The sequence below is a fragment of the Austrofundulus limnaeus genome, unplaced genomic scaffold (genome assembly GCF_001266775.1).
Source record: "Austrofundulus limnaeus strain Quisiro unplaced genomic scaffold, Austrofundulus_limnaeus-1.0 Scaffold202, whole genome shotgun sequence".
NCBI classification, from domain to species: Eukaryota; Metazoa; Chordata; class Actinopteri; order Cyprinodontiformes; family Rivulidae; genus Austrofundulus; species Austrofundulus limnaeus.
Window position 1 is genome coordinate 263,925 of NW_013952604.1, and position 14,075 is coordinate 277,999.

The 14,075-nt window shown below is 39.2% G+C and overlaps 1 long non-coding RNA gene across 1 annotated transcript in view; it reads left to right on the plus strand.

Annotated features, from left to right (window-relative positions):
• Positions 1 to 9,982, plus strand: part of LOC106524820 (uncharacterized) — a 41,533-nt gene extending 31,551 nt beyond the window's left edge. The window contains exons 3-4 of the long non-coding RNA XR_001311038.1: positions 7,569 to 7,941; positions 8,339 to 9,982. This is a non-coding gene — a long non-coding RNA (uncharacterized LOC106524820). The remainder of the gene's footprint in view (positions 1 to 7,568; positions 7,942 to 8,338) is intronic.
• The last annotated feature ends 4,093 nt before the right edge of the window (positions 9,983 to 14,075 follow it).

A 14,075-nucleotide genomic window follows, 5' to 3' on the forward strand; every position in this document is an offset into this window, starting at 1 on the left:
TGTGTGTGTGTGTGTGTGTGTGTGTGTGTGTGTGTGTGCGTGCGTGTGCGTGTGCGTGTGCGTGTGTGCGTGTGTGGATGAGTGTGTGTGCCATTCCTCCTCTGCCCTAACATCAACTCATGTCTTGGCTGCTATAAATAATTCATTGGCCATTTGAGGCCCCTGGAGCAGGAGAGCACTTGTGCAAACCCTTAGTGATGGCCTTTAGTTACTCCTTACAAATACCCACTTAAGCAGTCCTCACACACAAGAATACGCTGCTCTCAAACCACACCAAAGCTGCCACTTTAACTGTCACAGCACATCAATGGGAAGCCTAAACTCTACATTATCCTCTTATGTCAAAACTGAGACTTCTTGTTCTTTTCGACAACTTTCAGGGCAAATAATGTTTTTCTTTAACCCAAACAGCCATTCATCACACTTAACCTGTAAACTCTAGACATAGTGGTATCCTGATTAAAGACACAATGTGGGATGATGGTTTTGTGTGTCAAAACATCTGGAATATTAACTCCACCTTGCTGCTTGCTTCTGGTTTGTGCATCTAATGTGGCATGCAGAGAAAGAAAAGGGCACTTAAAAARAAGCTAATGGAGAGAGGCAAGGAAGACATGGTGAGAGCACGACAGGGAGAAAGAAATGGAGAATGAGCCRTTAGGGAGGTCAAGAGCTGCATCTTGACTCCAGAGGAGAGGAAGGGAAATGTCCAGTAGCACATGCCTCATTATCGTCTGCGTGCCCCCCTGGTCTGATGTAACCCTGCTAACCCTGAAGAATATACATTAGCGGTGGGCCATACCTATGGGCCATGAGGACACATTTGTACAAGTTTTTGACAATTAACTAATTCAGAAGTGAGCTTCATTATTCCTTTGCCCTTAATTGAGATAACAATGCAAATTCCCTTCATTAACTGTGACATGGACAATTTCTCGCGGGCTCCGCAGGGACACCATTATATTCAGAGCCCGTGGAGCAGGTTGCAAGGTGTCATCAGATATTCAAATGGCATGCTTGTTTAATTGCAGTAAATGTAGCATGTCCGGATGGCTTGGTGGAGGACATTTAGAGCCTGCCTGCCCCCTTTTTTTATTTGTTGCTTTTTTAGGTACGTGTGTTATTGTTTTGTAATAGAGGTGTTTGAGCTGTAGTTAAGGTAGGAGTCAGGTGTGACTCCTACCTTAGGTGTGAGTGTGGCTGTATGCGTGAAAGTGTAGGGTCCAATCCCCCCCAAGGCAGCTGTTTCCAGGCCCCTGTGCAATCCCGTGGGGCTCCTGAGAGAGTGTGTTGTTGGACTCTTGTCTTTTATGGTAGCAGCAGTAAACATGACAGGCTGTTTGGAGACCATCTGTTTCCAATGGCTGCCGCATGGTAACAGGGAGCTCAACCTGAGATCTGCTCGGTGTCTGTCTCTGAGGTAACAGTCCTGTCTTCAGGCTTTTGCAAGGGGATTCTGACAGGTAGAGAGATGGCACGCAAATGAGACAGAACAAAAAATATGAAGGACCCCAATGAGCTGAACTTGCCATCTGCATGTGCTGCCTAGCATCGCACAGCACCCTAAGGACCTCCTGGAACACCTGATCCAATTTGGACTCACAGAGGTACATAAAGTGAGTATGACCTCCTAAACCAGTTCATTAGATGGTGGTGAAACATAATGTCATATTGTGTTGGTACCAAGTAAATTATGCCAATGGGAAATCAATATCATTGTCATGCTGAGGACAAGAGATAATGGTCCTAAATCATCATTCAACATTTGCTAAGTTGAAGTGAAGCTTGTAAAAAAAAAATCATTTTTTATAATCAATTCAACAACAGCTTTTCCATATTTTTGTTACATTTTAAGCTGGACATTAATGATGATTCATCCTGGGGTAATGTTGCCACTCCATTGACATTACTCAAGTGCATGACATTTTCAATGCAATCATCAGCTTTCTTCTTTTTTCCTTTGGTCAGCTGAAGTAGGATAATGTCTACAGTTTGAGGTTGTGCAATTAGACTTTTCATAAGAAACCAAACCTGAATTCAAAGTAGTGTTACTATTATGAGTTTTTACATTTGCTTTCAATTTTTGTTAGCTTAGAAAGTTTTTGATAAGCTCTGTGTTTTGTAACATTGTWCATTCTGGCTTTCCCTGCAGCCAACAGTCTGCATGCTCCTGCATGTGAGCTATATGGATTTTTTTCTGAAAATTATAGATTTTTAAGGGTCATAATAAGGTAACTGCACAAAGGGACATATATGGTAGAGAGAACATGCATGGCTGGGATTCAATCAATCTTTATGCTGAGCCATTTTACTGCCAGAGTAAAGAATATGAACCAGATAATATATCAACAGAGGTGGTTCTAAACATGGCAGACTGAGTTGAGTGTTTTAGACACTCTCATCTGAAAAACTCTATTTCAAATGCACATTTTGTTCTACACCTCTTCCTGCCAAATGTTGGTACAGAAAGGAAGTGATTGTCACACTCCTCTTCAACACATAAGACTAATATGTCTCTGATGCTCTTATTTGTTAACTTCACCTAATAATTTCACTTCAATGACATACAAATCTGAGCATTGAGGATAGCTTTAAAGTGTGACCGAACAATTTACAGGTGCACCTTTGACACATTTTTGTCATCATTACAATGTTACAGCTTCACATATATTCATTCCTTGTTTCCCTTTGTCACAACACTCTAATAAACCATGTGCTCTGAGWGGTAGCTCAACACTGTTTTATATGAATGAATCCTAAGGTGTATCTATTGAGACATGACTGGCTTTCTTTTCATCTCAGCCTAATTATTCTTTTAAAGTAATTTACTTCTTCGTCATTACCCTCCTTGAATAACCTGATCCTGAAAGGCCTCGAACCCATTTCTCCCTCTGCCTTGTCATTTTCCTCTCCCTGAACATACTCAACCATTAAAGAGCCACTGCAGTCCACCACTCATTATTGCTCAGTGCATTTACATTGAATAGGTCATTGGGACCCAACTAAGTGGAACTAATGTAGGACAGCATAGTTGAGGGTTTTGCTTCAGTGTTACACAACCCCTTTGCTCTGTAATGAGGACTCTCTGATTACTGTGGAGTAAGAAGGCAAGCACCTCACTGATCTGAGGCACATTTCACAAAAAATGTAGTTTGTAGTTGTTTGTTAAGTGATTGTTTGTATTGTAGTTTTCTTTCTTTTTTTTGGTACAAAACATACTTATCCAAATATCACATTGTGAGAGAAAGTTCATCAGTGGTGACTGTGAATACCCTGTAATTATAAAAGAAAGGAAATGATTTTGTTACTTTTATGCTTTTATTTTGTTATATTTTTACAGCTTCGTATTTGGAAAAAAGTAATCAACTTTTGATTTTTGTATGCAACATCTGGGCAAAATTTCTTCTATCAAGGTATTATGAGAATCATCAGACCCTTTAAACAAAGTAAATCATAAAGTTAGTTTGGATAGATCTTACAATCAGATTTGGAGTTGTAGTTAATGAGCATTTTCTTTAAACTTGTTTAAGTATTCTAGGACACTCAGTGACCAATTTCAAACGAGCAAATTTTGGAAACTTCTACTTTGGAGGCATAGCTAATGTAATCCACCACCTCCAGATACAATCAAAACAGAAACTGAATTGTCACAATAATCATAATGATCACCTTTTCAAGATGAGAGCTAAAAAATAACTTTGTTAAAAATAAAATAATATAAACATAATCACTCAAATATGTGGAGCTCCTTCAGTCCTCAGCTCATCTGTTTGGTTAGCAACTGAAAATTATATACAGTATATTGGTTGAATTTGATTCAGGAGTGTAAGATTTGGCCAAACATTTAAAGAGAGATTCAAGACCTAATTTACCTAATTTCCCTCTGGGATCAATAAAGTACTTTTGAATTTGAATTGAATTGAATTGAAGACCATGCTTCAACTGGTGGTGTGATTTTTTTTTCTCTTTTCTGCCTTTTTTTATTTGTTACACCCAGTTAAGTAAAAATGCATTGTGCAGAAGGATGTAGATTATAAAAAAAAGTTACAAAAGCCCAAAAATCTGTGGGGAAACACCCAATATTTACAATGTAAAAAAAAACCTAACAAAATATATAAGGCAACACCAGACTCCAGGCTATGAGGCTCCAGTGTTCTGTGCCTGAGCACAAACTACACAATCCTCACGAGGAAGCTTCCTCTCCAAGCTTTATACCAGAAGCTCCTCCTACAGAAAAAAAATACAATAAAAAACACTAATTGATATTCATTCACAATCACAAAGTACAAATAATCAAATCTACACATAACATTTACCAGTATCCAAATCGATGAACAAATCATGTCATCATCAAATTGACTGGTTGCGTCTGCAGTTGGTTTCCTTCTTAAATATGATATAACAAAGACAAACACTAGGTGGAAATGGAACATCCCACAATCAGCCCTTCCATATAAGGCTTCAGAAGCCTTCTGCTCTCGTTTAACAGGGTGGCTTAAGAACCACATACAAATAAGATAAAAACAACACCGAACACCTGGTAATATTTCCTATCACAATTAATTAACAGGTGATCAAAAATCTGCATATTCACCTAACACATTCTCACTCCCGACTCGTCACATATTGACGCTTTTCCAAAGTTCCCTCTGCATCTTATTTTGACGCATCAGGTGACCCCCTCGCGTCAGTCCTTGCCGCCCGCGGCTTTTCCGGGTTGCGCCACCAGGGGTCTTTGGGTCGGGGGTCTGAGGTTAACATGAGGGATCAGGATTAATGGTTAAGTTTAGGTACTGGGATCAGGGGTAGGCTGTCCATGGTGAATATTACGTAATTTTAGGCTTTGGAACATGTTGACGTGAATTTCCTACATTTTCTAAAAATGGTTAATTTTAGGTACTAGGCTCAGGGACAGGATGTCTAAAGTGAACAAAGGTAATTTCAGGCTTTGGAACGGYAGTTTTTGCGCATTTTCTACACTTTCTGAAAATATGACAACAGATTTCGCCCCATCTCGTCAGTAACTGACGTGACGGGGTTACCCGGCGCGTCAAAATCGGACGTAGAGGGAACCTTGGAAAAGCGTCAATATGTGACGACATGGGAGTGAGAATGGGTTGATTCACCATAAAGAATATACAAAACAAAAAAACACTATTTCATAAGCCTACGAAAATCTAGCAAAATAAACAAAACTGTGAAATCATTGGTTGTTTGTCCATAAATCTGCAAGTTACTCAAATGATCTACTGAGCACTGACTGCTTGTAACAAACATTGCTGATTAAAAACTGGGAAAATGAAATAAGCAAAAATAAAGAGGTTATCATCTAACAGCATGAAAGGTCTTTATTTAATTATATAAATTCTTTAAAACAAATTATGTTAAAAAGTAATTTAATGAAATATTTTTAATAAACATCATCTTTCGTGTTTTTTAATTGTTTTTTTTAATTGTTTTTATTTAATTTATTTATTTATTGGTCAAGTTTTGTTGGGTTGTGACACAATTGGTGTTTTGCTGGAGCTCCCTCTGCCTGATTGATGTCAGCTGCGGGTGGTTGCTGGTGGATGGTTTGTCTCTGCACCCATCCTCAAACACCCTGACCCAGCCAAACAGTTCTTAGTAGAAGTAGATGCTTCTGATACCGGCGTGGGGGCGATCCTGTCCCAAAGGTCTGAGTCTGATCGTTAAACTCACYCAAGTGCCTTTTTCTCCCACCGATTGTCACCAGCGGAGAGAAATTATGATGTCRGTAACAGAGAGCTCCTGGCTATTAAACTAGCTTTGGAAGAATGGCGTCATTTGCTAGAAGGTACAGAAAAGCCCTTCATCATCTGGACTGATCATAAAAACCTGTCTTACACAGCCAAGAGACTTAATCCTCGTCAGGCACGGTGGTCACTATTTTTTGGATGATTTAATTTCATCATCACTTTTTAGACCTGGTTCTAAGAATGTCAAACCAGATGCCTTGTCCCGTCAGTTTTCTGTTTCAGAACACCCTGTGGAAGAAAACATCATCCCAAAGTCCTGTGTTGTGGGCTCTCCAACCTGGGCCATTCAAAAGGACATTTTGGACGCTCAGAAGACCGAATCCGATCCAGGTGGAGGACCACAGGATAAACTGTTTGTTCCATCTACATTTAAAACTAAAGTGTTGGACTGGTTGCATTCAAGTCCTTTTTCATGTCACCCTGGTGCTTCTCTTATGCAGTTTTTAGCCAGGAGATATTTTTGGTGGCCTAATATGTCTGCTGACATAAAATAGTTTGTCTCTGCCTGTTCCACATGTGCCAGAGCTAAGGGAAGCAATCGACCCCCCAGTGGACTTCTACAACCTATACCAGTTCCGGGTCGGCCGTGGTCCCATATTGCCCTGGATTTTGTTACCAGCCTTCCCCCATCACAGGGTAACACTGTAGTCCTGACAGTGGTTGACCGTTTTTCCAAAGCTGTGCATTTTATCTCACTCACCAAGCTGCCCATTGCTTTGGAAACYGCAAAATGTCTTGTTGAAGTTGTTTTTCGTAACCATGGAATCCCCAGTGACATTGTTTCCGACAGAGGACCCCAGTTCGTCTCACAGGTGTGGAGGGCTTTCTGCAACACCTTAGGAGCCTCAGTCAGTCTAACGTCTGGATACCACCCCCAATCCAATGGCCAAACCGAGCGCTGCAACCAGGAGTTGGAGGCCGTTCTCCGCTGTGTGGTAAATGACAACCCCTCTACCTGGTCCACCCACCTGATTTAGATTGAATATGTCCACAACACTCACACATCTTCTGCCACAGAACTGTCACCATTTGAATCATCCTTGGGCTATAACCCACCACTGTTCCCCAGTTGTGAAACTGACATCTCTGTCCCTTCAGTCCAGCTTCATCTCCACAGGTGCCGTAGGATTTGGAGACAGACCAAGCAGGCCCTGCTACGCACAGCAGATCGGAACAAGAAGATTGCTGACCGTCGGCGAACGGCAGCACCCCGGTATCAAGTTGGCAAAAGAGTCTGGTTGTCCACCAAAGACATCCAACTTAAAGATACACAGAGAAAGCTGGCACCCCGATTCATCGGGCCCTTCACCATCGAACGCATCATCGATCCATCTGCTATCCGTCTAACTTTACCTACCTCCATGAAAATCCACCCCACCTTTCATGTTTCACAGGTTAAACCTGTGCTGGAGAGTTCTCTCAGCCCTCCTTCCGTCCTCCCCCCTCCCGCCCGGATTATTGATAACCATCCTGCCTATACTGTTAGGCGCATCCTGGATGTCAGGAGAAGAGGTAGAGGTTTCCAGTACCTGGTCGACTGGGAAGGTTATTTATTTATGTATTGGTCAAGTTTTGTTGGGTTGTGACACAATTGGTGTTTTGCTGGAGCTCCCTCTGCCTGATTGATGTCAGCTGCGGGTGGTTGCTGGTATCAAGCTCAGGATCCTTTTTAAGGCTCACTCCACGTTTGGTCTTTGCTGATGCATCATTGCAATTTGGTAGTTAGTAAGCCTCACAGATTTTTGTATTCTAGTCATCGCTTTTGTAATGTTAATCTCTGTTCTTGCCCAGGACCAAGCTTTGTCACTTTTTAACCACAATGCTCACAAGGAAGTTTCACCACGTTTACCACCTGCACTGCCACCAAAGGACTGAACTCACTGTGCCACTCATCTGTATTGGACTCCAGGTCACTCTGCTGAAGATCAGACACTCTGTTGGATTTCCCCTGGTCGTGCCGGACTGAGATCACCAAAACCTGTAAGAAGAAAAACTAACCAATCATTCATTACTTATCCTAAGTGAAGACTTTCTGGAACTGTTACTTACCTCTCGTTCTGCTTTCCCCTCAGCCCTGGGTCCAAACGATACAGCACCTGTAAAAAAAAACACTTTCTCTTTGAAAAACTGTCTCTGTGTGAGCTTACTCGGTTCCGCTTATCAGGTGACAAGTCTTTTCATTGTGTCAGGTTGGTTGTACTACAGTGTTGTGGTTATTCATTGTTTTTGTCCCTTTTTCTCCCTTCAAACACACTCACAAACACACACATACTTGCTGTATATTGTGTTACACATGTTTTAGTTTTTGCACATTGACAAATTTTTGCTCTGCTCTTGTTTTATGTGTTTTTATGAGAATAATTTTACCTGGTCTATTAAGTAATAAAAATTGTGTTGTGAGATTTCTGTGTGTTTRTTACACATTAAAGTGTTGTGCTGCTGTAATTTTATCTGTTGGTTTGAGAAGGATAGGGATGGCCCAGTTGTGATAGGTAGACCTCTCTGCTGATTTATACATTTTATTTACCCTTAATTTTGAAAATATTATATTATTTCCACAGAATTGCTGTCATATTCCAGTCTTGTGATTATTCCGAAACAAGATGCAGAAGACAAGGCCATATGGTGGATGTCTTTTTGCCAGTCTGATGGGAAGAAGTCACAGCAAAAGCACATAGGTTGTTTCATGACATCATCTTGTGCACCACTATAGTCAGTAATTATATTCACACAAAGTAAGTCAATGATTGCTTGCAGACTGTTTGATCCACCACCGTGCTTTCAGCAATCAGTCTATTTGACTGTGAAGCAGGTGTTGTTAATGTTTATGGAAATACAGCCACTGCTTTTTCATGCTGACAATAAAGTCTACCTTCCCACACGACATGTGTTGTGTCTCCAGTTGAGGTAAACAGGCACTAATATTGGATCTTGTTTCTACATCGTAGGCTCATCTGTGGGTGCAAGCAGGGAGGAGATGTTAGCTGATACTTACACCTCTGGCTCAACACGGTGGGCGGGAGCACTGAAGCTGGTTGACTTTTATTAGGATGGTGCAGTGTGTGTTTTCGGTGTGTGTTATTGCATGTGCACACAGACTCAGCAGGCCTTTTTTTAAAGTTTATTTACATGACAAGTTTTTTGGTTTTGTTTTGTATTTTTTACATAGGTTTGTAGAGCACTTGTAAAGAAAAACACCACTGACTCTTGTTTTCAATTAAGACATCCACGGACTCTGTGTTACATGGCCGATAAAATGGATTTTTTTGGTTTTCGGTTTGGTGATCATTTTGCTGAACATGGGAGGGAAAGAGTGGGAAGATGGTGAAAAACAGGGTGTACCCCTTTGTGAATACACTTCAACTGGATTTGGCTGTAAGAAGTGAAATAGATCAAATATTGAGTAAGCGAAGGAAGGGCATCACCACATCAAAGGCATGGATTGGGAGGCACAGGGAGAGATTAAAGACAGCCTTGAAGAACTATGTGAAGGAGACCATACTGTGGCTGTTCTAGCCAAACTGAATGGGCCTGTCAATATCTGACCTACTGCACCACTCTTCCAAGTCACGACCATCGGAGCACATTGCTCCTTTTCCCCACTTTGGCTGGCAAGCCTTGAGAATGCAGACGGTGACCTTGAAAAGGAAAATACAAGGAAGCAACACACTTATAAGTGGAACCTATTTAATTATTGATAGGATGAGGGCTTTCCCAATTTCTTTTATGTTTTTGTTTAATCTTATTCACATTTGTACAAAAACTACTGGATCTCATCTTGCATCTATAAGTATTTCTAGAAATCTTTGCATTTTGTTTTGGATAGTAGAGTCCGGATCGAATGGACACAATAGCACATAAACAAAGTTGAGTGGTAATCCAAACCCCTGCTGCTTCTGGCCCAATCAGCCTGCCCTATTCTGGCCCAGGTTGTATGCCGGCATGCCTTCCTGAGCTTGGCTAGGTTTGAAAAGTCATGCTTGTGGGTGGATGCTACTCATAAATATGTATTTGGCTTAAGTCGAGTAGTCCCACTGCTCTAGACTCTGCTCTGCTTGCCCAAACCTTATGCTCTTCTCAGTTTTCAGTCATCCACAAGTTACAGATGCAACTTACCAAGGCATTTTATTAGAAAACAAAAAAAAAAGTAATTGACCAAAAAATGTTTAATGCTAAAAGTATACAAGTATATCATATCCATTTTATCCAGCTTTTAAAATGTTGAAATACATTTCACTCAAATAATCCTTCAAACATTATTTAGGTCAAACCCAAACATACTGTTATAGGTTGTGTTAATAGTTTATTTCTTTATGAAACTGGCAAAGAAGAAATAAGGAATATTGTTAAAAATCTTGCAGATAAGAGATCAAAAGACTGGGTTGACATGGACATGATGTTTGTAAAAGACATGATGAATTATGTGATTGAACCGTTTACATACGTCTGCAATTTATCATTTTCAGCTGGTGTATTTCCAAACAACATGAAAATAGCAAAGGTAATTCCTCTTAAAAATGGTGAAAATGTGTGTTTAATAACTACAGACCAACAATTACCACAATTTTCAAAGATTTTGGAGAAATTGTTTGTGATAAGATTGGACAAATTCATTGATAAGCAGAATATATTAAGTAACAGTCAGTGTGGGTTCAGACCAAAAAATTCTGTGTCAATGGCTCATAGGCTTAATAGAACATATAACAACTGCTGTTGATCAAAAACAATACTGTCAGTATTTTTGTTGATTTAAAAAAAGCGTTTGATACTATTAACCACAGTATTCTTTTTGAAAAGCTAAATAAATATGGTATTAGAGGACCTGCATTATAGTGGGTATCTAGTTATTTGGAAGATAGAAAACAATTTGTACAAATAAATAATGTAAGATCTGAGTTTTGTAACATCTCATGTGGAGTGCAGCAGTGTTCCATTCTCGGTCCGAAGTTATTTATTTTGTATGTGAACGATTTGGTCAATGTGTCGGGACTTTTTCTGTGTGTTCTATTTGCTGATGATACAACATTAKTTTGTTCCGGTAATGATATAGAACAAATGTTGCAGATAGTACAGACATAATTTGTGAAAATGCAAAGTTGGTTTCAACTAAATAAATTATCATTGAACTTGGACAAGACAAATTATGTGATTTTCTGTAACAATAAGAGAACTATAGATGTTTCATTTAAAATTGATGATGCTGAGATCTGTAGAGTCAGTGAAGTGAAGTTTCTAGGTGTCATTATTGATGAAAAACTGACATGGAAAAAGCCTATAAATGGTTTAAAAACAAAAATAGCCAAATCTTTTGGTGTCCTGTACAAAGTAAGAGAACTGTTCAATGATAAAGCACTGTTTATGTTGTATAATGCTATAATTGTTCCACATTTAACTTACTGTATTGAAGTATGGGGTAAAGCTTGTAAAACTATCACAAATCCTATTTTTATTTTACAGAAAAGAGCTAAGAATTATTACTTGAAAAATTCAGCCATCCATCGAATATGTTGTTTTATGAATTGAAATTATTAAAATTCTATGATTTGGTTGATTATAATGTTTTGATGTTGATGCACAGAGCTCATAAAAGCGTTACCTTACAACATTCAAGTATATTTTGTTAAAAGAGAGAGAGCTGTTATTATCTTAAGGGATGGGAATGTTTGTGAAACCTTGGTTTCGTACGAGCCTGAAGGAGCGATCCACTTTAATCCAGGGAATAAGATTGTGGAACAGCATGGAAGATGAGGTTTAAAATTGCAGATCCTTGTATATATTGAAGAGAATGATAAAAACTAGTATTCTGAAGAAATATGGAGAAGTATAAGTGCATTCATGCAAATTGTTGTTTGAGTTGGTGTTTTAAATTTTATTTTGATTGCATGTTTTTTGTACTTTGTTAATTTGTGCTACAAATGAAATGAATAAAAGTGAAAGTAAAAGTGAATGTTATGTCTAATTTTGTATATAATCTTTTAGACTGCAGTTAGTGTTTTTTGGAGGCATGTTTCAGGACAAAAGATATAAACACTTGAACAAAAGGTTTCTACCTTGTAAGCACAATAGTGTATTGGAAACACATATTTTACATATAATATAGAACTGCTTTATACATATCCACAAATGTCAAASGGAGCTTTATTGCAAAGTGTAAAACAGCATACTGTTTATTAATGACTAATAAACATGTATGAAAGCCATAAGGAAGCCTTATTGTAAAGTATAAAATGGTAGAGCAAATACTGTATAAGGCTCCCTTATGGCATTTATTGCAAGTTTATTTGTCATTAATAAATAGTGTACCTACTGTCCTACACTTTACAATAAGGCCTTTGATTTTTTTTTTTTTTTGTGGATATGTATAATGCAGTTATACAGTAATATAGTATATGTGTTTTTAAATCATTATTGTGCTTACAATGTAATAGCCTAGTCTGAAATGTTTAATATTGCACCTTTAGATGTAATATGAACATGAATAGATTCAGCTCACTATTTGGCAAAAAAAAAAGACAGTTTTGTCTATTTCTCATCCTTAATTAATTTGTAATAAACAAGTAACAATGATTTATAAAGTGTTGACAGATGAATGAATAACCTATCTATAAACTTAAAAGGGAGCGTTATTATAAATTGGTATCAGGTATTTTTCTTTGGAGAGGACAAAAAAAATTACAATCAGTGGGCTGAAAGCCAAACCAAACCTTTCATTCTTTGCTCTGCAGGGATTGACCACTAGACTCTGCCAGCTAGGTACTGTAGAGGCAAAGCTGCAGTAACCTTGACAGGACCTGACCTCTGAAATCACAATCCTTAGTTTAGGATTACACTCCTGGACCCAATCTATATGATCACCTTCACATTTAAAGGAGGTTTAATGTTAAACATCAACTATTCCCATTACACGTCTTGTTCCACCTGTATGATTAGCCTTGTATCTTGGTTCCTGCTTAACAAGTTTCATTTTGCACCTTATCACTATGGATAATGCCATTCCCTTTCCTGTTTTTACCCTAAGGCCTATATCCACTTCAGGTCTTGCCCAGTGAAAACTCCTTGCTACAGTAGCCTGTCCACCTTGTGCCCCGGCTGTCAGCTTTCCAGGCAGGCTGCGTTGACAAGGGGAGGCCACTCGGGCTGTCTGTCATGGGGTTATTCTCAGGGCGGAGACGGTTCAGCTGATTTGCTGACACCGGCTGGCGTGTGCGGGGCCTGGAAGGGCGGGCATTTGGCGGGGATTCACATGTGTATGTGTGTGCATTTGGTGGGGGAGCTACCAGGGGTTAGCCTTGCCAGATGACAAGGTATGAGGAAGGCGGGGAGAGATACTAAGGAGGCAGAAATATAGGGCTACACCGCTAAACACACACCTAGATTTGTTCAAGTTGAAGGACAATGAGTAGGGAGCCAGACCTTTGAAACACATCTAGGAATAAAAGTTCTCATGAGAAGTATSTTTTAGTCAAAGACAGAAGACAGTGTGTGAAGTCAGTTTTGACTGATTCATGCAGTAATCATAAAGTCACATTAAACTACAGTTTTAGCGAGAGTCAGCAGTGTCTTATAAGCCAAAGGAACAAGAGAGACAGATGTTCACTAACACTCTATTCTTACTCATAGGCAACATAACTAAAGGTATTCAACAAGGTCACCAAAGTCAGCCCGAAGGAAATGCAGTTTAAGGGATCACAGCCATTCCATTTGCACATTTCAACAAGCCTGACCTGCTGTGTCGGCCACTAGTTCATTTGTAGATAATTTTGTGAAGAGTGTGTAGCAGTGAGCTGCCATTTATTTTAAGACAATTTTCTCCTGTTTTTGTTTTGTCCAGGAAGGTAAAAGTGGGTTTATTTATCTTCTTTTTTTGTAAAAAAAAAAAAAAATAAGAGCTTACATTTTATTTGCTATTTTGGCCTAGGCTCACCCTGATGTTGATAGGACTCCGTTTGGTAAAATACTCAACCAATGTGTGAGAGCAGCACCTGCAGCCACACAGGTAACAAAGGTTGTAGGTATTTCTTATGGACTTTGTAACTTGTGTTAATTCAAATATGCACAAGTCAAAATATTGTAAASAACTTGGCATTTAAATGAATGTTGCACACAGTGGCCTGCACAGACATTTTGGAGGACAGGGGCTCAAGTGAAAAARGGGCACCCTTGTGCGGTGCAAGGAATCACCAGCTGTCTTAGTAGTGTTGGATTTTTTACAAGCACAGCTTTGATGCATTTTTATCTTTTATCAAATCAGTAGCCTTACTTTGATGCAGATGTTTATTATTCAACACTCTACAGGTT